The sequence below is a fragment of the Cryptomeria japonica genome, chromosome 3, assembly GCF_030272615.1.
Source record: "Cryptomeria japonica chromosome 3, Sugi_1.0, whole genome shotgun sequence".
NCBI classification, from domain to species: domain Eukaryota; kingdom Viridiplantae; phylum Streptophyta; class Pinopsida; order Cupressales; family Cupressaceae; genus Cryptomeria; species Cryptomeria japonica.
In genome coordinates, this window is record NC_081407.1 from 1,002,964,927 (window position 1) to 1,002,981,721 (window position 16,795).

A 16,795-nucleotide genomic window follows, 5' to 3' on the forward strand; every position below is an offset into this window, starting at 1 on the left:
CAACTTTCACCATCTCCGCCCAGAATGGTTTGATGGTGTTACAGTTGTATCCCCCAGAATTGGTCCTTTCCACTTTCTCAAACTCATCCTCTATAAAAAATAAGGCAATGGGCTCATTAGATGCCTTCTAGTCTTTGTAAATCTTCTTTCCCTCACAATTCAAGCCAATGAATTTAGAAATCAAGTCTTCAAAGACCACCAACTCCAAATTGTAAGAAAAGAGGGTCCCATTCTTCCAATCACTAAGGAAATCCCTTTTCACTCATGGATCATGGCCATAAAGCCACTCAAAAAATGGGGTAACCCCACCCACCACCAATTTATTCCAAATTGATCTAATCTTTTGTCACTTCTCACAGGAATTAGGCTCCATGTGAAATTTGTCCACCCCATGGAGATAAGGGGATCACTAGAAGATAAGTAGGGAACTATAACATAGAAGAAAGGGCAAATGAAAGCTATAGAATTACCTAGGAAAGTGATGAGATAAAATAGAGCCAGGGTTAAATTAAAAAATACCTATAATCCATGTGGAGTGTAGAATGGAAGGACTAGTAGTAATCATTAGTCATAAAGGAAAAGCAAGCCAAGTAAGCATAACAAAAATGCTATAAAAATCTAGAAGGATCTGAAAGATCCCATTCCCTACTAGAAATTTAAAGGGAATAAAAGTAATCATTAAAAGTTGAAAGTCCACTAGATTAGCAATCATGGGCTTCATTATAAATCAAAGAAATAATATCAAGGGGGAGAGGGTTGTTCATCACCCACCAATGCCTAGACTCACTAACAACACCCAAGTTAGAAAATAGGTCCACAACATTGTTCACTTCCCTATATATATGGGAGATGAAGCATTCATCTAAGGTATTAGGAATTTGAGTATGTTATTGATGCACATCAAAAGGGGCACAAGGCACAAAAGTTAAGTTCAAATGTTAGTAGATTAGTCACAACCAAAATGAAACACAAATGAACTTAAAAACCTTAACATGCATATCAAGAGAGATATAAAGCACACAATAAGAAACATACATAAATGAAAAAGGGAAAGAAGACTCCCCCAAGATGCTCTCCAAAATGCTCATAGATGTTCATGTTAGGGTTTCAAGCAGATCCGAAGCAAATATGAACTAACAATTATATGCAAATTTAAATACAAAAGATAAAGAAATAAAACAGGACATAGATAACATAGAGATTTAACGTGGTTCACCCATAATGGGTTACGTCTACCATACACAACCGTCCAATCTTTCTTATTATCCAGAAAAAACATTACATCAACCTTACAATGCCTTAATTATCCCAACCACTTATAACATTTATTTTTAGGGCAACAAACAAAGTCAGCCTTTAGGGTTTTATTACAATGTCGGTTTTCATCAACAAAAAATGGCAATTTTTTTTTCTCAGGGGCTGCCACCCCCGAACCCCTGCAATGAGCTACCGTCCACTTTCTTGGGGCCTGACCCCAAACCTCGACAAGGATACGTGTTGAGTGTATAGTACTTTGTTGATCAGTCGCCACATATAAACAATCTCCCACTTGGAGACTGATCAGGCTCCACACCAAACAATCTCCCACTTGGAGACTGATACAAGACGACACCACTGTAGTTGCAGCATCCACTAGATAAAACACTTGGACTTGACTGGTATAAATTCCACAATTATCAATCAAGAAGACCAATAGAAACTGATGAAGAAATCAGCTTCTCCTGTGGAAGTCCCTTCGTGAACATATCGGTAGGATTCTCACTTGTGTGAATCTTCTCAAGCCGTAACTGACCCTCCTCTAAAACAGTCTAGCTGAAGTGGTACCTGGGCTAAATGTGATTTGTCCTTGAATGAAAAGAAGAGTTCTTTGCAAGATGAATGGCACTCTAGCTATCAGTATACAATGGGCGATCCTCCCATGTCTGACCCAATTCCTCCAAAAAACATTGTAACCAAATCATCTCCTTGCTAGCTTTTGTAGAAGCAACATACTCAACTTCAGTGGTTGAAAGTGCAACAACTTTTTGCAACCTAGAAATCCAACTTAGTGCAGTTCCCCCTATAGTAAAAACATACCCTATAATACTCCTCCATGAATCAATATCACATGCCAGATCAGAGTCAACAAATCCACTCAAAGTAGCATTAGATCCTTTGAAACATAATGCCTTCATAGTAGTTCCTTTCAAATACCGAAGAATCCATTTCACAGCATTCCAATGTTCCATATCCAGATTACTCATAAACCTTCTCACAACTCCCACTGCATGTGCAATATCTGGCCTTGTGCATACCATTGCATACATGAAACTACCAACAGCTGATGAATACGGGATGTTAGATATTTTATTTACCTCTTCCTATACCTTTGGGCACATCTCCTTAGTCAATTTCAAATGACTAGCCAAAGGTGTACTAACTGCTTTTTCATCCTGCATGCTAAATCTTTTCAACACCTTCTTTATATACTCACTTTGGGACAAATTCAAGGTTCTATTTTTCCTGTCCCGTGTAATCCTCATACTGAGAATTTTCTTAGCTACACCCAAATCCTTCATAGCAAATGACCTGGCTAATTTCTATTTAAGATCATTTATGTGTTGCATGTTAGACCTAGCAACAAGCTTGTCATCAACATAAAACAACATGATAATATAACTGCCATTGTAGACACCTAAAATTGTCATGTCTAATTAAATAAATATTTTATTTATTTAATTATCTAAGCCTAATTCTTCTATTAATTAAATAAATCCTTATTTATTTAATTAATTCATTTATCCTCTTCTAGCCTTATTTCTCATTTAAATAAATACATTTATTTATTTAAATTATCCTTTTTCTAAATTAAATAAATATCTTATTTATTTAATTATCCCACTTCATCTATTAATTAAATAAATCTTTATTTATTTAATTAATTCATTAGCCTTTTCTACCCATGACACATGTCATTCATCTCTTAATTCATACACTACCTACCCCTCTCATTATTTTATTATTTCTTTTACCTACCCTCTAATCATAGCCGACCTCCTTTTTACACCTCTTAATCTTATCCCTCCATTTCATATAGTGTCTTCTCTATAAAGAGATGCTTCCTTCATTATCAAACCCTAATGACCTAAGGAGCTAATGATGCATCCTAATGGGCTAACTACTTGATCAATTGACTACACTACGATCCTACTTGCAACCACATTCTGTTCTTTGTTGAGCTCTTGTGCACAATAAATCTGAGAGCAAATATATCAAGCAAGATCAATGGAGATAGGAAGAATGGAGATCAAAACCCTATTGGACATGTGATGGTATAATCTTTGTGATTTCGTTTGATTGCATTGTCTTAGGTAATCTTCATATGTTATGGTGGATCTTTGTTGATTGTTAGGCTAGGGTTTTGTGGTTGAATTCATTTAGCCTTTCAATATTGTTATTATTGTTATCCATTTTCACCATATACATTTTGGCACGCCCGGTGGGACTCTTGTCCCTTTTTGCATTTAACATCTTGTTGTAGATTTTGTATTTTGAAGTTGTAGATCTGGCATTTCCGACAATATTTTCGACATTTCCGCGTCTGCGAACTTTCGGATCGCGTTTTTGATTTTCTGGCGCATCTGCGACATCTTGGATCACGTCCGTGTTTTCGACAAAATTTTATTTTGCAGGTTTCCGAAAGGCGCGTCTGTGTTACTGAAACATGTCTGTGTCATTTTAATCCGCGTCTGCGTCTGGGAAGTGCGTCTGTGTTTTTTATCAGCGTCTGTGATTCACAGAACCGTGTCTATGTCACAGAGGCACGTCTATGTAGAGGGTAACCACGTCTGTGTTCACCAGTTTTGAAATTTTGCATTTTTCATTGATTCAGTTTTTGGATTTTGCATTTAGGGTTTCAGATCTGGTTTTATTTTTGGACTAACATTTTCATATCTAGCTAACAAAATTGGTGCAGCTTGTCTTGGAAACAAAATCATTTGGTTGAAGGCCCCTATTTTCACAAAGTCTTTTGGGTTTTAAAATTTACCTAACTTGTGTGCATGCAGGAAGGGGTGATTATTTCAAACAAATCCAAACTACTAACAACTCTTTGTTGCAGATCCTTGGCGAGGGTTTTTGGATTTTTATTGTGTGCCTTGTTTTCATAGACTAGAAAACACTTCCATTGGTGCACTAAAATTGAATCATTGTCTTTTGTGTCTTGAGCAATAGGCTCTTTTTGTTTAATCTTTAGAGGGCCTGTCTTCCCGTGTGGTCATTAGGACTACTAGTGAGAAGAGAACGACCCAAGTGGTAGCGAGGAAAACCCACCTCATCCGAACCACTATAATCAAATGTATTCATGGTGAAAACTATGAATAACGTGTGCTGATTAGTTCATACCGACACTATGTCTCCCCATAAACCCGTTTGATCAAATTTATTTGATCAATTGTAGGGCGTAACCCCTACTGGCTGGGAGCCTTCTATATTTACAGAGCTGAAAGTGCCGCATGTATGGCCACACGAGCAGATGCCCTTACTATCACCTTTTTGTTTTAGAAGCCCAAATCCTTCTAGTTGTTGGCCCAGGAGGTCAGACCTCTGGTAGTGGCCCACAGACATACAGTTCTTAGTAGAGATACAAAGTTTTCCACAAGGAGTTTTCATGGGGACTGATGCTTGGCTGACCCGAGAAGTCAGTTCCAAGGGTGGAGCCAGTGAGGTCAAGCATCTAAGTATCCGCTCTGAATAGCGCAGCCTCGGGGGTAAAACCCCATGTGGGATCAACAACTATTGTCTTGGCTAGCCATAAGAATTGTGCTTGACTTATTTTAAACATTCAAAGCATTCAAGACCAAACAACAAAAACATTGTGTCTTTTGTGTCTTCAAGTGTATGCAAAACATTTTTACATCAAACAACACATTTTTCTTGGAGTCATTTTGAGTCTAGACACTTGCAAACATTGGGTCTTCATCAACACTGTGTCCTCTTGTCACAAAAATCAGTCAAACAGTCAGATTTGGTCACAACAAAACAACTTCACAGATTGGAAAAATTGCACAAAATTTGCAGAAACGCGTCTGTGTCGGGCATAATAGCGTCTATGTTGTCTAGTCGCGTCTGTGAAGGACAGAATCACGTCTGTGTTCCAACAGTCAACATTGCATTTGGCAAGCAAGAAAATCTCAGAAGCATGTCTGTGTTAATCAGAGAAGCATCTGTGTCGGGAAACCGCGTCTGTGAAGTATACAGGCGCGTCTGTGTCCAGAATTAAAAAACTGTTACAGTCCAGCAAACATAAACAAGAAAATCTCAGAAGCATGTCTGTGTTAATCAGAGAAGCGTTTGTGTCGGGAAACCGTGTCTGTGAAGTATACAGGCGCGTCTGTGTCCAGAATTGAAAAACTGTTATAGTCTAGCAAACAAACACAGTCAGTTTCAGAATTCTTGAGCTTCCTAGGTCATCTCTCTAGGGTTTCATTTAGCAGTCAACCTGTCCTTGGGTCTCACAAAGTCCATCATTGCTTTACATCTCTCATTACATTCACAATTGTCTACACTTGAGTCAAAAGGTCACTTGCTTGTCCTCATCATACTTTGTCAACACACTACATACAACAACACTTTGCTAAGTGGTCCCTTATCAAGGTTTCTTACCTTTGGGTCTCATTTGGTTTTACTTAGAGTCAAGGTCAATACCTAGTTCATGGTTGAAACCCGTCTTCAAAAATCTAGGAGAGAAACTAAAGAGGCTCAAGAGTCCGCAAACATGAGTTCTTATGAGTATGACAATGAGATCTTTTTCAATACTGATCATACTACATTACTTGACATGGATGCCTATAGAAACATTCCAAATGTTGAGAACATGGACACTATAAACAACAATGCTACACACAATGACAATGTGGACAACTTTTCAGTACATTCAGCAGATGTGGAAGAATCCATTATGAATCCCCATTTCAATCGATTGGTTGAGGAAATAATGAGGAGGGATAGACAATACTTCTTACAAATGATGGCACAAAGTGGAGCCAAGATACCTCATGATTTTGACATGTCTCAAATAATGGAACATAGACCTTTGCAACAACCTCACCCCAATATGGATCAAAGGAGACCTACTAGTGGAGGAAATAGAGGACCACACATGGTACCTGAATCACCATCAGCTTTTCTTCAAAAACCAAAGGTCCCACATATACATGGTCAAACATATGATACTCACCTTCGCAAACCATTATGGAAGTCTTATGGAGAAAAATATGCTCAATCACATACCAATGCTAAGGATCAACCACCAAAGCAATTGGATGTTCAAAGGCATGCTCAAAATTTGGACACAAGGAAACCTCATGTCAAATTTGGGGGCAACACAATGGAACATGACATGCCTATAGAATATGGTATACATGCACAAAATAGATATGGGGTTCCTCAACATGAATCTATACCAAGTGGTCCATATACGCAACATCATTATAGACCTCCTCCATATGAACATGTGTATGATCAATATCATCCATATATGCAACATGCTCCTCCTCCAATGGGTACCTCAAACATAGGATATGGTCCAAGAAGTCGATCTCCACCTAAGAGCAATTTGGAGCAACAAATCAGAGAATTACAAAAGAAAATGGAGGACATAAATGCACCAAAGCCAGCATACACAATGAGAGACATATGTCCTTATCCATTTGACAAGAGCATTCCAATGCCTCCTTTTCCTACACACTTTGTGACGCCTAAATTTGACAAGTATAGAGGAAAAGGGGATCCTAAGGCACACATAAGACAATTTTTCACAACTTGCATTGAGGTAGCAGCAGAAGAGACATATTTGATGAGATTATTCCCACAAAGCTTAGGTGATCAAGCTATGGAATGGTTCTCCCAACTTCCACCTGGAATTAAGTCATGGGGTGACTTAGCAGAGGCATTTATTCAACATTTCTCCTACAACATAGAGACAGACATATCAGTCACTACTTTGTGCAATACTAAGCAAAAAGAGGGAGAATCTTTTGCATCATTTTTACAAAGATGGAGAAATCTAGCCAGTAGATGCTCTTGTGAAATTCCACAAAAACAAATGGTAGAAATGTTCACACAAAATGTTAACAAAGAGATTGGTTATGACTTAAGGAAATCTTGTTTGTCCACCTTCAAGGACGTCATTGAAAAAGGCTTAGTGACATAAAAGGTTCTAATTGAACAAGGAGTCATTAAAATATTCAAGGAAAACAAAGATGACTTTAAAGGAAAAGACAAGCCAAGATTTTGGAATAAAAATAAGAACACAGTCAATGATGGTGTTGTTGATGCCAACACAGTGTGACCCAAATTCATTTTTTCTGGATCAAGTTCTACAAACAATCAAGTGAATACTCAAACAACTTCCAGATCACGAAGGAAGTACACCCCATTGGGAGAACCACTTGAGTTAGTCTTTAAGAAGCTAGTAGCGAACAAGGTAATCACAGTTCCAGATTTTCCTCCATATTAACCAAAGGTTAAACCAAATTGGTGGAACGATGATGAGTATTGTGAATTTCATAAGAGCAAGGGTCATAAGATAGGAAATTGTCATCGACTGAAGAACATCATACAAGATCTCATTGATAGAGGTGATATTGAGATTGAGGGACATTCATCCAATCAAGAACATGAGATGTTTAAGGAACCATTCCCAAAACATGACAAGGGAAAAGCTAAAGCCACAGAGGATCAAACCAACTATACTAGAGCATCTTACAACTATGATTCAACCATCAATCACATCTCGATGGACAATTATGTCTCTACCATTATCATCAAGGACAAAACGTCTGAGAATTCTACCCAGAGACCCAGGATTGTCCTAAAAGGTGTTGGATCTTCTTTTGAACCTACCTCTGAATGTAATGTTACAACCCACCGAGGTAAAATCACTTTGCAAGGTGCTCCAACTAAAAACACAGCTTCTTCATCAACCAAACCTGAGTATGACCTTGTAGAATAGTTAGGGAAAATACCCATGCTCATCTCCATCCTTGAGCTCTTACGCATATCCCCCGCACATAAAGCTATTCTTGACAAAATCTTGAGAGATACTGTTGTTCCTACTGATCTAAACGTGGACCAGTTTCAAGCCATGGTGGGATACCTGTCCATTCCACACTCCCTTGCTTTCACAGAAGTTGATGACGCCTCCGTAAGTTAGCCACATAATGCACCATTACACATTGAGGCCTTTATACACAAACATCGAATAAAAAGAGTCCTGATAGATGGAGGAGCAGGTCTGAACATTTGCACATTAAGCACTATCACATAATTGGGATATTCTGATAAAGCTGTGAATTCTACAAATCAGATCACCATTAAGGTATATGATGATGAAGAGCGTTCATCCAAGGGTATAGTCATCTTACCTCTCAGAGTTGGGCCAGTTACAAAGGACGTGATCTGTCAAGTCCTGGATTTAAATCTCACTTATAACATATTGTTAGGACGTCCTTGGATCCATGAAATGAGGGCAATTCCATCCACCTATCACCAATGCATTAAGTTTCCTCATAATGGAGTGGAGGTAATAGTTAACGGCGATCCTAATCCATTCATATATTGCAATAACCTGAAATCAAAGACTGAGACCATCATTCCTAGTAATCGGGAGGCTGTTCCTTCATCGGTATACATTGATCCTGAGTCATTAAAACCTTCGACATCCAAACAAGGTGAGCTTAGAGGCAAGTTTTAGGACAAAGGCATGGGGGAATATACTTTCAATCAGACCACGTACTTAAGACAAGTCATGAGTTCCCCAAAAGAATATGGGAGACCACATCCTAACAAGCAAATCTCCATTATGACGCTCAAATGGGACCCTACTATCTTTCAAAGATGGGGTGAACTAGAAGAGGAAGGTTTATACCAAATGTTTTTCAGAGATAATGAAGAGGAAATACAAGATCACGTCAATCTACCATGTGAGAAATATGGCAAAGGCTTCAAAATTCTACAAAAAATCAGGTATGATGGAAAAAGTCCTCTGGGGTTACGAAAGGAAGGCATCATTGAACCTTTACAACCTGAATTGACTTTCAAGAAGGAACACTCGAAAGGACTTGGTTTCTTAACTTCCAAGGTCCACACCTAAAGGATAGAAGAAGCCTTACAAATCAAAGCTGCCGAAACTCAACAAGAGAATCGCTATTCCACAGATTCCAATGAATGGGAATGGGGTTCCGACAAGTCTTCCAGTGACTATGAGCTCACCGAGACATTTAAAGAGCCAGGTGAACCCACAGAAGAGGAGGAGTTTTATAACAAATTCAGAGTTGGTCAAGAAACAACCCATGAGGAGTCTACACAGTCCTTGTCTCAAGGTTCTAGGTTGAAATCACATAGGATGAGAACACCTGTTCTGGAATGCGCTACTAGTGATGATAATGTGGATTCGTTTGCGATCGAGACTGATGAGGAGAGTGCCATCGATGAACTCAATAATTACCTTGACATACCCGAATATAATCACATCTTCACTCTTAGCCCCACTAACTTCAAAGACATTAACGACCTTCCCCTTGTTCACCACCAACTCATTGACTGGGATCATGAAGGACCTGTACAGTTGGATAAATTCCAAAACGATGGAGCTTTTATTGATTATCTAGGCATACGAGATGATCTTCCCCCTAGAGACCATAAAGCAGGATACATTATAGAACTCAATAGCGTGGCATATTTTGGTGAGGGTGTCGGACCTTCCAGTCGCAAAAATGTGAAAATAAGAACAAATCAAGGGTCTTATGGCAAAAACCACACTGTGGCGCTATCTGACCCCAAAAAAGTAAAAAGAAAGGATGTATCTGAGGGTGAAAACCTCTCTGAGGCGCCCGAAGATGGAAGGCTCGACATTCTCCCAACATCTTATGAGGAAAAATCATCCATGCTGGTAGAAGAGACTATCAAAACAAACATCGGTATAGAAGAGGTTCCACACAACATATTCCTAGCTCAATCACTGACAAAGTCTGAAAGGTCAAAATTCATAAGTTTCTTCAAAAAGCGACAAATCAACTTCGCCTGGTCATACGCTGATATGCCTGGATTGGATCTAGATTTGGTAATGCATCATCTGACAGTCAAACCGGGGGCAAAACCAGTAAAACAGAAATTAAGAAAAATGCATCCACAAGTGGCATTACTAGTCAAAGCAGAACTTGAGAAATTACTCGATGTCGGATTCATACGCCCAATTGATTATCCTGAATGGATCTCCAACTTGGTACTTGTCAGTAAACCAGATCGCAGCATAAGAATTTGCACAAATTTCAGAGACATCAACAAATCTTGTCCAAAGGATGACTTCCCATTACCAAACATTGACTTGATTGTTGATCTCATAGCAGGTCATGGAATGCTATCATTAATGGATGGATTCTCTAGCTATAATCAGATAAGAATCGCACCCGAGGATCAACACAAAACATCATTTACTTGTCCATGGGGAACTTTCTGCTAGAATGTCATGCCTTTTGGGTTAAAGAATGCAGGTGCTACATATCAAAGAGCCATGACTACGATCTTTCATGATCTCATGCATGCAACTGTGGAAGATTATGTTGACGACCTCTTGGTCAAATCAATAGATAGAAATACACATTTGGACATACTTTCAGTTGCCTTTGATTGGTTGGAAAAATACAAAGTAAGATTAAACCCTAAGAAATGTGTCTTTGGAGTAACCTCCAGGAAGCTCCTAGGATTCATTGTATCCAAAAGGGGAATTGAAGCCAATCCAGCAAAAGTGAAGGACATCTTGGAAATGCAACCACCAAGAAATATCAGTCAACTTCGATCCTTACAAGGCAAACTCCAGTCCATCCAAAGATTCATAGCACAACTGGCAGATAAGTGTAATCCTTTTCAGCACCTGCTACATAAAAACATCAAATTCAAATGGGATGACAACTGTCAACAGGCTTTCCAGATGCTCAAAGATTATCTTCTAAATCTGCCAGTTCTGATGCCACCAGTTCCAGATCAACCACTGTTATTATATAGTTCATCTACTCCAACAGCATTGGGGGCACTCTTAGCGCAACAAATTGCTGAAGGCAAGGAAAAAGCAGTATATTATATCAGTCGCACATTGGTGGGATATGAGCTAAACTACACACCAATTGAGCATGCATGCCTTGCTGTGGTCTTTACTTCACAGAAATTATGACATTACATGCTTACTCATAAGACAAAGTTAGTTGAAAGGATAGATCCATTGAAATACCTTCTCAATAAGGCAACACTTACTGGGCGACTGGCCAAATGGGTAATGATACTGAATGAATTCGACATCGAGTATGTGGATAGAAAAGCAATAAAAGGACAAGCCATTGCAGATCAATTAGCAAATGCTCCCATGTTAGATGATGTTCCGCTAAGTTCAGAATTTCCAGATGAATCCATTTTGACAATGTCACATGCAAAGCCATGGCAACTGTACTTCGACGGCTCTTATACACAACATGGGGCAGGAGCGGGCATCCTCTTTATAACTCCTCAAGGGGATTCTATACCAAAATCATACCGCTTATCATTTCCTTGCACTAACAATATAGCAGAATATGAGGCACTAACAACAGGATTACGAATTGCAGTTCAATGGAAGATCCAGGAACTTCGTGTTTTTGGGGACTCCCAACTTGTTATCCGTCAAGCAACTGGTAATTACCAGACAAAAGATGAAAATTTAATGCCTTATAAACAACTGGTGGATGATCTAAAACAACACTTCACAAAGATAGACTTTGAGCAGATACCAAGAGAACAGAATCGAGTCGCAGATGCCATGGCTACAATTGCTTCATTAATTGATTTACCTCCAAATGAGACCCGCTATGAGTTCTTGGTGGATAACCTTTTGGTCCCTTCATATGAGATCATGCCTACTGAGACGCTATGTGTTGTCGGTCCCGAATCCCAGTTATATGGTTCCATTTTCACATACCTACGTGACAATACTTTACCTCCTGATCTATCAAATAACCAACATCGTACTTTCATTCGCCAATCCTCTCGATATGTCATTTTAGCTGATATCCTATATCGGCGAGGTCTAGATGGCACTCTTCTTAGATGTTTAGAAAGCGACGAAGCTTAGATTGCGTTACGGGAAGTGCACGAAGGGATATGTGGTCCACATGCTAGTCGTCCTACCTTGGCCAAGAAACTCATCAGGACTGGATATTACTGGCCCAATATGGAGAAAGACTCATATCAGTTTGTCAAGAAATGCAAACAATGTCAAATTCATGGAGACCTCATACATGCGCCAGCACAAGAACTTCAACCACTTGCGTCTCCTTGGCCCTTTTGTCAGTGGGGACTCGATCTCATAGGCAAGATTCACCCTCCTTCTTCCAATGGTCATAAATTCATTATCACTGCCACAGAGTATTTTACAAAATGGATTGAAGCCATGCCTCTCACACAAGTTACTGGAAAATAGATTGCTACATTCATCCTTAACTATATCATTTGCTGATACGGTATTCCTGTTTCCATTATCACTAACAACGGGCGTCCCTTTAAAAAATAGGATGTTTGCGAACTCTGTGACCGCTTCCATATCGCCCATCGTTTCTCCATACCATACTACCCCCAAGGTAATGGCCAAGCTGAGACGTCTAACAAAACAATCCTTAAAATCCTAAAGAAGACAGTCGACGATGCTAGTCGTAATTGGCATATCCAACTTAATCCTGCACTTTGGGCCTACCGTACAAGTGTCCGTACACCTACAGGAGCTACACCCTATTCACTAGTCTATGGTTCTAAAGCCATCTTGCCTATTGAGGTTGAGCTACCCTCTTTACGGGTCTCTTTGCAAAACATCATCAGTGATGAAGACTACAGGGTCTCTCACTTACAAGAGCTGGAACTATTGGATGAACGAAGACAAACTGCTTTTAATCATCTTAAGGCTTACCAACAACGAATGAGTCGCAGCTACAATCACAAGGTCAAGCCTCGCACATTTGAGGTAGGTGACTCAGTTCTCAGAGAAAATCCTAAAAATCAACAAGACAGAGAGAAGAAGGGCAAGTTTGAACCAAATTGGCTTGGTCCTTAAATCATTACAGCAACATATGGATCTGGTGCATATCAGCTTTCAACTACAGAAGGTGAACCTTTGGAGGATCCTATCAACAGCATGCACCTTCACAGGTTCTACACATAGCTCTTCAGAGTATCCTAATTCAAAAATTCAAAAAAAATTATAAAACAAAAAAATCGTTACTTGGTGAAAACCTGGCAAACAGGCGCCTTGTGACACAAAAAACATTGAAAAATAAAAAAAGTAAAGAGAAATAATTTCGTCCAACGGTGAAAACCACTTCGGTGGTGCCCTGGGCAAGTACCATGGTGAAAACTGGGTCACCAGCGCCATGCGTGGAGACATTACTCCTCCCTCCTTCAGGATTCTCTTTCATCATTTCACTTGGCACACACTCACAACCTATTCGTTCATAATAAACTTACCCATTCCCATCATGGCTTGTTATTGATCTACCCAAGATTGGTTAGCCATTCATAATAAACCTCCCTTTTCATCCCTTTCCAGCCATAATAAATCAGATCCTATCTATGGCTAAGGCAAATCCTACGTCTATTGATGGGTGTGGAACTGAGGACATCACATGTTTCGAGGAGTATAGTCTCTTCCAGCTTTCTTCAGTCTATCCGCGCACAATCTGCAATAAAGCAACATTTGCATCACAGATCCGCAATAAAGTTTCATCTTCTTCGCAATAAAGTATCAGTTTCATGGATTCAGTCAGTTTCAGACAGCAACAATGGGCTTCAACAAATCAAATCTTTCAACAGACTCAGACAACATTATGGTTCAGTGCTATCTATCCTTTCTGTGAAAGTAAACATTGTGACCACAATCAAATAAGACTTATACAAGTGACAAGAGACACTGAACTGGAGGACTACAGTGGATGTTGGTGTCGAGTCTTGGTTTTCTTTTGATTTCATCTTTTTTGGTGACATGTCTTTTAGCTTTTCCGGGATGTCTTTGACTAGAGATTCTATCTTCAGGATGTTTTTGACTAGAAAGGCAAGGATGGGGTATCGTCACCTATTTGTACTTGCTGTCTGTGGATTGTCTCTTAGTAATGCTATGACTTGTCCAAGGATATGAGGACACTGTGAGTCTAGTGTGAACTGGGGCATTCCTTGTTTGTGACTGTCTTATCTCCATGCAAACAGGTACAATGACTTTCTGGGTCGAACATATGCCTCGATTGTCATAACCTACTTGCCATAATAAAGCTCAATGATGATAACGCACACGAAGCTCTTTCACTTTCATATCTTCTCTCTTCCATCCCCCTTTTCTTGATTGACTTCCATCGTCCTTCTCGAGTCTGCATAGCCTGCTATCACATGATTGAGTATAATGACACACCAAAAACATTTGCATTTCATATAGTTTCACCTGCATTACTACAGATAAGCATTTCATACATACATATAGATATCACAACTGCATCACATCCTGCATACACCACATATTAGCACATTTTACATTTTCATCATGTAAATAATTATTTGCATTATCATATTCATCTGCATTACATACATTCACATTTGCATCATGCATAACATTTTAAAACATAAAAGAACAAAAAAATATTGCATCATATACATATTTGCATCCACATCATAAACATACATCATAAGAACATCTCATCACATAGGTACACATGCATATAGCTGCCGCAAAGATGAATCATCTCATATATAATCATAACGTGTCATAATACAATGATGTCAAAATCATATGGCTACAATCACCCGCAGGTGTCTACAATGCAAAAATGGTACAAAACTGATACAAAGGGAGCCCTCTAAGGCTATGATGAACTCCCTCCCTCGGAGCCGCCTGGCCTCGATGGAATCTGAGCCCCTGAAGGACTCGCCCCAAGATCATCCCTCCTATCTCCTCTATCTGGTGGTGGTGGAGGACCCATGACCCCACCACTCGATGCCTGTCTCCTCCGGCTCCCTCCCGTAGTTGTCGCTGTACGTGATAGTTTATGGAAGCTCCTCGCCCGCTGATCTGCTAGCACTGCACCATAGTAGAGGTCCCTCCAGTAGGCTATCTCCTCTCCTGCTCGTAGGACATAAGCATATCTGGCCCCTGTGTCCTCTTCTGCCTGCCTCCCAGCCCTCAGTGCTGTCTCAGCCTCTGTGTAGCACTGGATAGCCTGATCCCGCTCTCACTCAGTATCCCTGAGCCTGGTCCTAAGCCGATCCCTCTCCCTCTCCAGATCCTGAATCTCATCTGCCTGGCCTTGGCAGATCTCCCTCAGATCCAGTAGTTCAGACTCCACTGGGTCAACCCCCTCTGCCTCTGCCCCTGCTTGTGGCTCCTCCTCTGCGGGTGCCTGCCCCTATGCCTGTACTGGTACCTGTCTCTATCCCTTTCCCCGTATCTGCACCTACCTGGGACCCTGTGCTACTGGCACCTGTAAAGGCAATCCACCGCGACCCCTCACCACCCGAGCCTGCCTCTCCTCTCCACCCTCCCTCCGAGGTGCAACTCGCCTCTCCCCAACTACTCCTCTCCTCCTCTGTCAACCTCGATCCCTCTCGCCTCCACCATCATCCTCATCACCACCACCATCTCCCTCTAGTGCCTCTCCTGGATCTATCAATCAGGGGAATGGATGCTCTATCCAATATACTGTATACTCAGCATCCATCCCGACGTCCTCGATCTCAGGCCACATATCCCAAGGAAGAGGTATCATCTCCACTAGCTGAGTCACTGCCTGATCATATGACAGTAGTGACCCAAGCTGTACCTGATCTCTGACCGTGCGGGCATAAATGCCTGATCCCCAGGGCATCCTCTGAATCCGACCAAACTGTTGGCCAATCCTGTCTACCAGCTGCCTCTCTAGCACATAGGGCGTCTACCCAATCAGGTACCTACTCTGAAAGGTGTATGGTAGCTCAACTGCATCATCCTCCCACTGCTCACAGCCTAGATATGGTCTTCATATGACCTCATCAATGTCATCAATCACTCGCCGCCAGTACTCTAGCCTACCAATCCGCGGTTGTGATGTGATCATATCGTACAAATGCACAAAGCTGCGTCCATGACCTCTGCCCCTGAAGTGTATCGGTCGGGTAACTGGTAGATGCTCGTAGGCCCATACCTGCAGCAATGTCACTCCACAGCCCAATCCCACTGATCCATGATAAACAAACTGATGCAGCTCGTAATACAAGTGTGCCAGCACACACGGTCCCCAGGCATATCTGGTATGCTATGTCATCAGCATCTCCAATGCTCCCCCCCAGCCCACAGCCAATCCCCGTGTCGCCCTATCTGGACACAGGAACCCACTAATAGCTCCTCCGATCACTGTCGGCAATGCTAACCCTGTGGCTATCATGGTGTCCCATGCCACGTGTCCTGCCCTCATCTCCAATCCAGGGTCCTGAAATACCCGTCTCAATGCCTCCATGTCTCCATCTCGATCGTATGGGATCAGCTCCCCATCGATCGGCACCCGCAGAATCCTGTATACATCCTCCAGGGTGACTGTCATCTCACCCATAGGCAAATGGAATGTGCACGTCTCAGAGTGCCATCTCTCAGCTAGCGCAGTCAGCAAACCCATGTTTGCCCAAAACTCAGGCACATACAGTACATGTCTCAGACCCATCTCATCGATAGTAGCTCTGTCCTCGACCGTCAACTCAGGTCGCAACCTCTAAGTCGATGGGAATC